Source organism: Rhagoletis zephyria, unplaced genomic scaffold (assembly GCF_001687245.7).
Source record: "Rhagoletis zephyria isolate East Lansing unplaced genomic scaffold, Rhagoletis_zephyria_1.1 Rzeph_scaffold_00138, whole genome shotgun sequence".
Lineage (NCBI taxonomy): Eukaryota > Metazoa > Arthropoda > Insecta > Diptera > Tephritidae > Rhagoletis > Rhagoletis zephyria.
The window spans coordinates 129992-141455 of NW_016157222.1; the positions used below are offsets into that span (position 1 = coordinate 129992).

Below are 11464 nucleotides of genomic sequence, written 5' to 3' on the forward strand. Positions count from 1 at the left end.
GGAAATAAGTTGAACCCATGACAATGCTTAAAACGTTCAATATCAACTTTTTAATGTTAGCAGAGTCTTTCCGAAAGCATATTTTCGGGCACTAGGCCGATTTTTAGACAGGTATGTAAGTAAGGGAATATTCCCCAATAATACTTGAGTAATTATATGCAAAAACCACATTTTTAGCTGCACTTTAGCATGTCACGAAAATAAAAGAAAAATTGAAAACATCAGCGTTTTATAAAAAACGGCTAGCGCGACCTCCAAAAAACTTTTTTTTCCAAAATAAAAAAATACGAGTCTCTTTTTTTATCACAAATAACAATATTTTGATGTAGCGTTTATGAATTTCAAAAATAGTTTTTTTTTTGAACCACTCTAATATACATGCATATGTATTTGAGTTTTTTCATAAAATTGCCTGTATTATTTACATACTCCTTAATAAAATAAATAAGTGCGTGGTGAATAAATTTTGGGTGCCTTTCGTTGAACAATGATAATTTGCTCTGAATTTTGCTCTATGTAATTGGGGACATTACTTAATGTGGCGCTAGATACGCCGACTCAGAAATGAAAGATCATTGAGGGAACTGCGCTCAACATTACAACTTCAGGCAAAGTATTTACATTTTGGGAGTAAATGACGTTTTTTCAGATTAAGTTGAACGTATTATCATGTCGAACACCTGGTAACATTGGGCGAGACCAAAAAAGATCGTCAAATTGTAATGTTGGGCCAGTTGCCCATCGCAAGTGTAGACAGGTTCTTCTGTTATAGGACCTTCCATTGTTTTGTGAGATCCCATGTTTTCTGGCCTACCCATGGGTGCCAATTTTTAAGATCTTTTCACCCGAACATGATCATCACATTTATTTTTATTCGTTACCTGTCCTCCCTGCGATAAGAGTCACCGATTTGTATTTATTTCTCTAAGTTGGAAAATGCTTCGCTGACTGACCTGGTGTCAATACCATCTGGATACGCTTTTGTCATAGTTATTTAATTTGTAAGACAATTAATGTGACATTCTTCTTCTTCTTATTATTTGGCGCTGTAACCGCCTAAACGATTTCGGCCGAGTTCAACAAAGCACGCCAACTGAGCCAATTGGAAATGAAAAGTGAGGCCAAGTCCTTCTCCACTTGTTCTTTCCATCGCAGTGGGGCCTCCCTCTTTCTCTGCTACCACCAGCGGGTTCCGAGTTGAATACTTTCAGACCTGGAGCGTCGGAGTCCATTCGAATGACATGGCTCAGCCAACGGAGCCGCTGTGTTTTAATTCGCTGCACTATGTATGTATATATCGTTTTAAAGCTCATACAGCTCATCATTCCAGCGTCTGCGGTTCTCGCCATCGCCAACGCATATAAAAATCGTAGTAAAAAATAAAAAATCGTAGCCAAAGATAAAACTAAATACGCATATTTAACGTTATAAAACAAAACTTAAAAATTAGATTTCAATAAAATTTGCACTCTTTTACGTATTGTATTATACTTATTTCGTTTACATCTTATGAAATGTCTTAGTATTTACAGTTTTCCTTTTGTTTATTTAATATACATTTTTTTGTAAAAATATAGCATATTCTACGGGTAAATGCAATTTAAAACATTTTTTAAAAATTCAAACTTAAAAGAAAATTTCTTTTCCATTTCTTGGGCAGCATTTTATATGATTTTTTCGTTTTTCTTGAGAGCTGGAAACAGTTCTTAAAAAAGGTCAACATAGGAGTGTGCCATCCTAATGACCTGCAGTGAATAAGTTAACAATATTTTTAGAAAAATTTCGGATATGCAGTTTTGTAGCCCATTCAATTATTGTGTAATTAAGTGCAAGTTTGAAGTGACTCTAAAACAGCCCCGATTTTTCAAATTTATTTATTTTTAATTGACAGTGCTGCGCATTTTATTCCATATAAAAATTTTGTCGAGCATACTTTGTATGAGAGAAAATGCGCAGCACCATCACCAAAAAAATTGTCAAAAATCACCGCTATTTTACCGACACTTGAAACTTGCACTTTATTGTACCCCTTTGTTGACATTTTTTTAACTTTGTATAAAGATTAAAAATCGGATGTAATGAATACTAAATAAACAAAATTAAAAGTGTAAATACTAAAGATAAAGAAGTTGAGCTATTCAAATGACGAGGAGTGTATGTGGCATACGTTTGGGAGAGTGGGCCTTTTTACTCCAGAATGCGTGTGCACTGGCTCTCATTGGTATAAGTGTATTAGTAAGATTTGTTGCCCCCTTCACGTTTGCCCATGATTTTCCCCTGATCAAGCCCGCAAAATGGGTCATATATATGTTATAGTGACCCGATCTTTGTTATTTTCACTGTAAATATTCTGTTAATAATGAGTGAAAACGGTAAGAATTTTCATGTTCCTAGCTGCATAAATGGAGAAGTTATAAAGAAAAATCTCATATCTGAACAATCAGTTGTATGGAGGCTATAAGTTAAAGCGACCCGATATTCGCCATTTTCACTGAAAGTATTCTTTCGTTAATGAGTGACAACAGCGCAAAATTTCATATTACTAGCTACTTAAATGGAGGAGTTATAACGAAAAATCTTATATCTGAACAATCAGTAGTATGGGAGCTATAGGTTATAGTGACCCGATCTTTGTAATTTTCACTCTGGAAGTATTGCAAAATTTCATGTTCTTAGCAGCATAAATGGAGAAGTTATAACGAAAAATCGCATATCTGAACAATCAGTAGTATGGGAGCTATAGGTTATAGTGACCCGATCTTTGTAATTTTCACTCTGGAAGTATTGCAAAATTTCATGTTCTTAGCAGCATAAATGGAGAAGTTATAACGAAAAATCGCATATCTGAACAATCAGTTGCATGAGAGCTATATATTATAGTGGTCCAGTTCTTCTGGTTGCGACAGATGATTAATACATTATAAACATCTCGAAAACTGAGAGACTAGATTGCATACATACAGATGGTCAGACAGCCAGGCGGACAGACGGACATGGCTAAATCGACTCAGATCAACGTTCTGATCATTTAACTATACATTTCAATGGTCTGTCTCTTTTTATTCTGGTACTTACAAACATCGGACCAAAGTTATAATACCATTTCATGCTGATGAAAGGTATAAAAACTGAAACGCAGATAAGGCAAATCGAACTTCGTACTTTAAAATGTTAATTCACGGCGTTTTCGTTTCTACATAAAATGTTGCACATATGTGCATGCGCTTAATAATAATAATAATTATTATTATTACTTGTTAACAAACAGCACACACTTTGCCGTGAGCAGAGCTGGTTTTCCACAAATGCACACACGTGTGTATGAGCAATAATTGCAAGTTGAATGTGTTTCTGGCGTGTTCGTGAGCAGAGCATGTGTGTGCAATTACGAACCCTGAAATTCGACTTTTCACCTTGAACTTACAGAGCTATAAAATAAAACTGTTTACTAAATTTAAAAATTCATGAAATAGGGCCTTATTCTGTATCACGAAATATAGGCAAAACGAACGATTCGTATGCAGACGACAACCTCTCAGATTGCGATTTTAATCTCTATCGGTCGTCTTCGTCTTGCTTTTCATACATTACGTTGCAATGGTCTCGGTTGCGTTTAAACCGGCTAAAATGATGCCGCCAGACTAATTTTTGAAGCATTCCTCTGCAGACGAATTGTTCGTGTTGCCTATCGTTCGTGATACAGAATAAGGCTGATAGTTTTTCTTTTACCGGTAATCACTTCTCTTCATGAAAAACAAAATGTTGCAATAGACGAACCGTTGCACTTTTAATAGCTAATCGAAATCGCACAAAAAATCTGTTTTCCTACTACAGCTAACTGACTTGCATCGACTAGCCGACTTACATATATGCCTAATACTGTTTAATTAGTGAAAGAGATCAAAGAACAAAATATGAATCACAGTTATCTATTGTATTGAGAGGGAAGTCATGCCATTTTGACGCATTTCGTATGCCTTTGATTTTTACATTTTTTCCCGCTAGTTTAGTGAATCCGACCTGTGTGGCGCGTAGGAACTCAACTGTATTTTATTTTGTTAAAATGTCATTTTTGCTGGCATCTAATACAGCTACAACATATCAAAAAACTGACGTTGTATTCTACATAGTAATCACCTACCCAATTGAAACTATTTTCAGTACGTCAGTGTGCGACATTTACAATGCTTACTTTTTTTGCCGGTGTGTATCCTGACCTCGCCTACTACATACTATATACATATCGTCGATGTTTTTGCAAAACCGCCCCTTGACTAGTTGCAAAACCGCCGAAATCGCCATTGTGACAAAAATGAGATTTGGTAACCTTGAACTCCAGGTATCGAAATTTATGCATAAGAATCATAAACTCGAAAGGCGATGCCTTCAAAGAAAAACCGTTTTTGCGCTCTCCTGTAAAATTTGAGTGCCGTAAGATAGACGATATACAGAAAGCAAAGCGCCAAGCGCCAACAATGCAACTCTGCTCCAATAAAATTGGAGCTCTTCGAACATATTGAGCGAACATGTTTGATGTGTTTCATCGGCATCATGTAGCCAGACTTGTCGGGCATTGCCATTCATTGACTAGCAAGCGATGAACGGCCAACCAATGAAACCAGTTGAGTTGTATTCACGTATCTGAAGGGGTACGCGTACGTGTCGTGCACGCATAAATCGAGTGTACTACTAACGCTTAGCAAGAAAATTAACAAGAAAATAGTTTACTTAAAAGTAAATAGAAACGTGTCATTGCAAACAAGAATTGCAGTAATAATCAAGTTTAACACAGATCACTGCATTCTTAAATGAATAATGCCGAAAAATGTACCTTTCTGGCTATTGAATAAATACCATTATTGTCCAATACGCGAACTGTTGCGGAGTGAGAAGTGAGGCGAAAAGTAAATACGCGAGTGCGAAAATGGGCACGAAATAAGTGTTGTAGTAGCAAGTAACAACAGCAGACGCTGTAAAATCAAAACGTAATGATGTTTTGTGTTTTTGATAATTAATTTTTTCGTTTTTTATTAAAAAAGTTATAAATATAGTAAAAACCAAACAGCAGGTAGTTACGAGCAGCCACAGCAGCAGAAGCACGAGTGAAGGCAAATAAAAATGTGTTTGTGGGTGTGTTTGTAATATGTACGAAATAAAAAAAAATTTTATGTTTATGTGTGAGTGTTGTAAAAAATGCAGTAAAAATCAACAAAATTCATAGCTAAAAATATGCAAAGAATATATAAAGTGCAAACGTAGCTAATACGAAAACAAATGGAGAAAACACAAATGCAAACAAAAACTGGCTGGATATTCGTGCAGACAGACAGACAGACAGATATATTATGTACAGACAGACATACAAAAATAATGAGATGTGGCATGCAGCAAGAAGTGGCTGGCTTGCTATTTGACTCGCTGGCTAGCTGACTTCTCATATACAATACACAAAAACATACATATGTAGTAAACAGCCTGGCTGGCTAACTGACTGCGTGTGCTGCCAACTTGTTTTGTTGTTTTGTTGTTGGCTCCACTAAAGCCTGACTTTGATGGAGGCTTAACCGATCGCTGTTGTTATTGTTGTTGTTGCTGTTGACGTTCTTTACTTGAGATTCACATAATACATCCACATTTCTGTTAGCAATATCTATTGTTGGCTGTGCATTTTTGTTATTGTCGCTGTTTATTTATAAAGTTTTTTTTTTTAAATGTACATAAGCATTCAATGCGGAATTTTATAATCAACTTTGCTGAGATTTTATAATCGGCGCACAAGCTTTGCGGCTTAGAAAAAATTGTGTCATCGCAAGACAACCACAGGCTAAACAGCGGCATTAACAATAGCAAAATACCAATAAATAATAGTTTATTATGAAAGATGGCCAAATTTATCTCGACAGAGTACATATTTACTTACATACGTACCTACATAATACCTATTTATGTAGTTTATATACATACATACGTACATATATACATATGTATGCGTGCAGTTATAGGGAGGAATTATTGCATTTCGATGCAACGCATAAAAGAAAATTTGAGCTGTGAGTAATTTTTCGTGCAAATAAAATAGTGAGAATATATTAAATTTTATAAGAAAAAGAGGTGAAATTGTTTCATTCCACTTTGAACACTGACTAAAAATATGTTTCAAGCTATGTAAATTTTTAAAAATTTTGCAAAATATCTCTCAAAATAATTATCTCTCATATCAAAAGCAAACGTCATAACTACAAATTAGTGTCCGACCGAACTCGAGTTTTGCAACAGAAATAAAAATTGCTAGTGCAGTGCGAGCAAGTTGAAATATATTTTCGAAATCGATATTCGCTCTTTCAATTGCAGTTACATTTTGCAATTGTTATTTCTGAAACTGATTTCCGAAATGTGACAGAAAGTTCCTTCTAACTAAAATTTCTTTCTCAATTAGACATCGAATTGCAAGCAATTTGAAAATTTAACTTGCCAAAAGTTTTATCGGGCATTAAAACTTCCGGAAGAAAATAAAATTAAAAGAACGACTAGAAATAAGAAAGTTGCCATAAAAAGGCAATAAAATCAAATTACAGAAACGCTACAGAGTCACTTAAATTAAATTTTTATAATTTCATTTCATGGCCGAACTCTCGGTAATCGAGCCCGAATCCGAACGTTCAGTCGGATACTACTACAATGATGTTAGCTACTCTGTACTCAACAGTAAACGTCGTTTAATAAAACTCGAGAGCCGTTTCTTAAGATTAATTTGGTACGTAGACTTTTGTTATATTTTTCCAACGGTATATCACTAGCACAAATCGATTGTCGTATAACTGTCTTATAAAAGTGTTATGGTTGTCTTTAAGGCTCCCAAGACAAACATTTTTACTTGTCTGAATGGCCGGTAAATTTCGTCATAAAAATAAACTCAAATAAAATTTCTTGTTGTTCATAGAATAATTTTCCTTATCATTTATTTATATTTGAGAAAATCGATAAACGACTGTTATCCGATTATCGACAATCGATGGTATTGTGAGTGTTGATTTCTCGCGCGATTAACGTATTGCTATCCGATGGTGATGTGAGTTTCCACAATTTTCCCATTTTCACGGAAAGAACGTTTATTTGTAATTTTTCTCAATGATAGGTTAGGTTAGGTTGGTGTGGCAGCCGGTGCAAATAACCAACTCACTTCAACCTTGAAGAGCCACTATGGTACCACGAGCGTCTGTCGCTTCTGTGAGATGGACGAAGAAACGCCAGAACACATCCTTTGTGAATGTGTTGCTCTCGCTAGACGCAGACTCGCTCACCTAGGTGGTACAACACTTAATCCATTCGAAATATGGAACAAAAAGCCCACCGAAGTGCTAGCTTATATTAAAAGCCTTCATATATAGGGTAAAGGGCCACGCACAATAGACCACCCTAGAGGTCGCAGTGCTCAAGGCTCATAATAATAATAATGGTACAACTGCAAAACACGGAAACCTCAGTAACTATTCTTCATATACCCATTTTCAAGCTCTTATAAATCGCTGACACACAATGCCGGCGAATGGCGAATTTTTCGCCGCGAATAATCGCTATAAAAATTAAAACACAGTTATACTTAATGAGATAAACTTATGTATATGGCTCGATGTGGGCGGTATCACGCTTTTTTCCAAAATTCTACAATAATAAAGGGTTTGATGTTAGTACCAATTTTGAGTAAATTAGCGTCATTAAAACTCGAAATATCGAAGTTTCAAGAATTTCTGAAATTTACCGATATATGAAAATTGGGAGTAGTTTTAGTCCGATATCAATAATTTTTAACGTTTTGCTTCTATGTGGTAAGCGAAATATTCGCACAAAGGTTGGTACAAATTGATCGAACGGTTACCGAGATATATCGTCGCTCGAATAAAGAAACAGTGTAAATGCCACATACACTATTATTCGATAATTGCACCATTGGATAGACAATCCTTTAATCTATTAGAAAAATCTTTAGTTTTCTTAAATATCTCTTTGGCTCACTAATTTATTCCCGAAAAACGAAATTGTATTTGTATGGTTTGTAATGGTTTATAAAAACTTCCAATTCGTTTTTCTCAAAACTATACTTTTCATGTTACACTATTTCAATATTCCAGCGACGATATATACCTGGTCATAAGTGGGCGGTGCCACGCCCATTTTCCAAAATTTTACCATAAACGTGTTTTTTCGCTAAATAATAATCGCAAACATCAATTTTAAATAAATTACTGATTTATCGAAGATTTCGTATTTCTCTAAATTACCATTATATGGGATGTGGGCGTGTTATTGTCAAATTTTTTAAATTTTCAGCGGTTTGGTATGTTGTAGTAAAGGTATCAACTGTGCCAAGTTTGGGAGAAATTAGTTTAGCGGTTACCAAAATATATACATGTAATCATAAATGGGCGTGGCTACACCCGTTTTCCAAAAAAAAAATTTAATATTCTGATTTTGCGTCTAAAGATTATTGTAAATATAAGTTTTCAGTGAATAAGTTTCATTAGTTACTAAAATATCGCAGTTTTCGTATTTCTTAAAACTATCGTTATATGCGAAGTGGGCGTGTTTACGGTCGGATTTCGCCCATTTTTAATACCAACCTGCCTTGGGTAAAGGGCAATCTACACACGTTGAGATATTTAAATTTTTGCTCGAGTTATCGTGTACACAGACGGGCGGACGGACAGACAAACATGGCTTAATCGACTTCACATTTCATTCTTCTCATTCATGTATACATTTGTCTATATCTATCTCGATTAGTTGTGGCTGTTACAAACAACCGTTATGTGAACAAAGTTTTAATAACCTTGTGCACAAATGCTGTCGGGTATAAAAATGCTGTATTAGATTTTGTTAAAAAATAATAATCTTGTTGGTAGTAAACATTTTAATTGTACCTTGTCATAAGTAGCTGATTTCGTTGTCATCGTAGTTGTGTTTTACTGAGCAAAATTGTTGGGCGAAAGTTGTTGAAGTCGTCGCTCTACTGGGCGAAAATGCGCCGTGCGCCGGACTGACATTATTCCTGTGCCTGATAATTCCGTAAGAGACCTAAAGAAGTGCCTACCTAAAAAGGCTGCTCTGCTCTTGTCCAAAGCTAGGCAACTGCAGAGGAAGTGATGTACGGTTTCTTCCTCTTCGTCATCTCTGCAACTTCTCCAATATTCGTGGGAGAATATTCCTAATCCTGAAGAGTGCCTGCCCTATAGCCAAGGACCGGTTACTCAAGCCGATACCATCGCAATATGCTCTCTTGAGAGGCTGAGAAGCTCTTTCGCCTTTTTCTTATCTATTTGTGACCATAGTTGTCCTACAAGTGCCCTCCTCTCGCCGTGACCTGTTGGCCTTTTGGATCAAATTATTTCTAAGTTATAGCTTGCAGGCTGCCATGGGTATCGCAATTTGACCTCTGTGTTCACATATCACTTCAACATCTCTATGTTCCGGGACCCATATGAGGCTGACCTTGAATACGGTGCTAATATCGTTTAGAGCTGCGAGGCATTCCTGCGCAACCTTCGATCTCAGCATTGCCGAATTCATTGATTTAATAGCCACTTGACTGCCCGTGTAGATGTTAATCGTAGTCTACATTACGGCATGCGTAGTAAGGTATACAGCCCCTCCTTTATAGCTTAAACGTCTGCCTGATAAATACTGCAGTAATCCGGAATTCTGAAAGATAATTCCATCCTAGTTCCTTAGAGAAAACTCTTTAGCCAACCCTATTGTATAGCGTAGATCCATCCGTGTAAAACTTGAATTTGTGTTTGGCATTCTCTGCTCGTCTTTAATAGTTATCGTTTTGTACTTGGTACAAGTGTGGTCATTTTCGAACTAGTTCGGTTTCAGTCAGAAAATTCTAGTTGTAAACCAGTATTTTTTCTGACTAGTTTGGTGTGTTACTGCAGGGAGCCTATCGAAGGTTGGTTTAGGTCCGGAGTAGTCGATTTCTTGGTCATAACTACCCAATGTGTATAGTATGGAAGCGTGGCCGAACCGGCGATGTTTGCAAAGCACCATACTTATTAGTCAGAGCGCTGAAGCGGCGGCCGCGTATTTCCCTACCATGCTTATTGCGGACAAATTGGTTAACAATTCTAGCGCTTAAGGCACCTGAAATGCATAGAAACGCTAATAATGGCATTNGTACAACTGCAAAACACGGAAACCTCAGTAACTATTCTTCATATACCCATTTTCAAGCTCTTATAAATCGCTGACACACAATGCCGGCGAATGGCGAATTTTTCGCCGCGAATAATCGCTATAAAAATTAAAACACAGTTATACTTAATGAGATAAACTTATGTATATGGCTCGATGTGGGCGGTATCACGCTTTTTTCCAAAATTCTACAATAATAAAGGGTTTGATGTTAGTACCAATTTTGAGTAAATTAGCGTCATTAAAACTCGAAATATCGAAGTTTCAAGAATTTCTGAAATTTACCGATATATGAAAATTGGGAGTAGTTTTAGTCCGATATCAATAATTTTTAACGTTTTGCTTCTATGTGGTAAGCGAAATATTCGCACAAAGGTTGGTACAAATTGATCGAACGGTTACCGAGATATATCGTCGCTCGAATAAAGAAACAGTGTAAATGCCACATACACTATNCAGTATTTTTTCTGACTAGTTTGGTGTGTTACTGCAGGGAGCCTATCGAAGGTTGGTTTAGGTCCGGAGTAGTCGATTTCTTGGTCATAACTACCCAATGTGTATAGTATGGAAGCGTGGCCGAACCGGCGATGTTTGCAAAGCACCATACTTATTAGTCAGAGCGCTGAAGCGGCGGCCGCGTATTTCCCTACCATGCTTATTGCGGACAAATTGGTTAACAATTCTAGCGCTTAAGGCACCTGAAATGCATAGAAACGCTAATAATGGCATTTTGTTATATTTTTTTTAAGACATATCAATCGAAATAAAAGGTTGTTTATATAAAAATCATTAATAAAAATGGGATTTTTGTTCCATTTTACCGAGTTATAAAGCATTTTGGAGGTCGCGAGACCAGTCGCTCGTGCGCATCACCAGAATATTGTTATAACTTTTGAACTTGTTCTTACTTGGCACTCTAACCGCCTAAGCGATTTTGGCCGAGTTCAACAAAGCACGCCAGTCGTTTCTTTTCTATGCTAAATGAACTTTGTGAATTACATACTTGATATATAGATCTGAAACTTTCCCTAATAATTTTACTAGAATGCTTAATGTGACCAATTATTTCATAGCTCAAAGAAGTACAGGTTAGGCTGGATTAGGTAAACGCCGTGAGCCGATTACCAAATTCGAATGCGGCTAATTTCGATCCCTGAGAACTCAGTGTTAGTTCAGAAGTGCGAGCAAAAATGCTTCCATGTTAGCCTCGCAAAGGTTGGTCCGTCTAAAAGAAAGTGTGGAGATGATTCTACTTCATATTCCACTTGACAGCTGA

The 11464-nt window shown here is 36.4% G+C and overlaps 1 protein-coding gene across 8 annotated transcripts in view; it reads left to right on the forward strand.

The window, feature by feature from the left end:
- The first annotated feature begins 4626 nt into the window (after window positions 1-4626).
- The window catches only part of osp (myosin phosphatase Rho interacting protein outspread), a 320351-nt gene continuing 313513 nt past the window's right edge, over window positions 4627-11464 (forward strand). For 6 of the 8 annotated variants that reach the window (XM_017637949.1, XM_017637978.1, XM_017637940.1 and 3 more), the window contains exon 1: window positions 4627-4985. The gene's annotated coding sequence lies outside the window, so the exon portion shown is untranslated. The other 2 variants (XM_017637957.1, XM_017637965.1) reach the window with 2 other exon arrangements.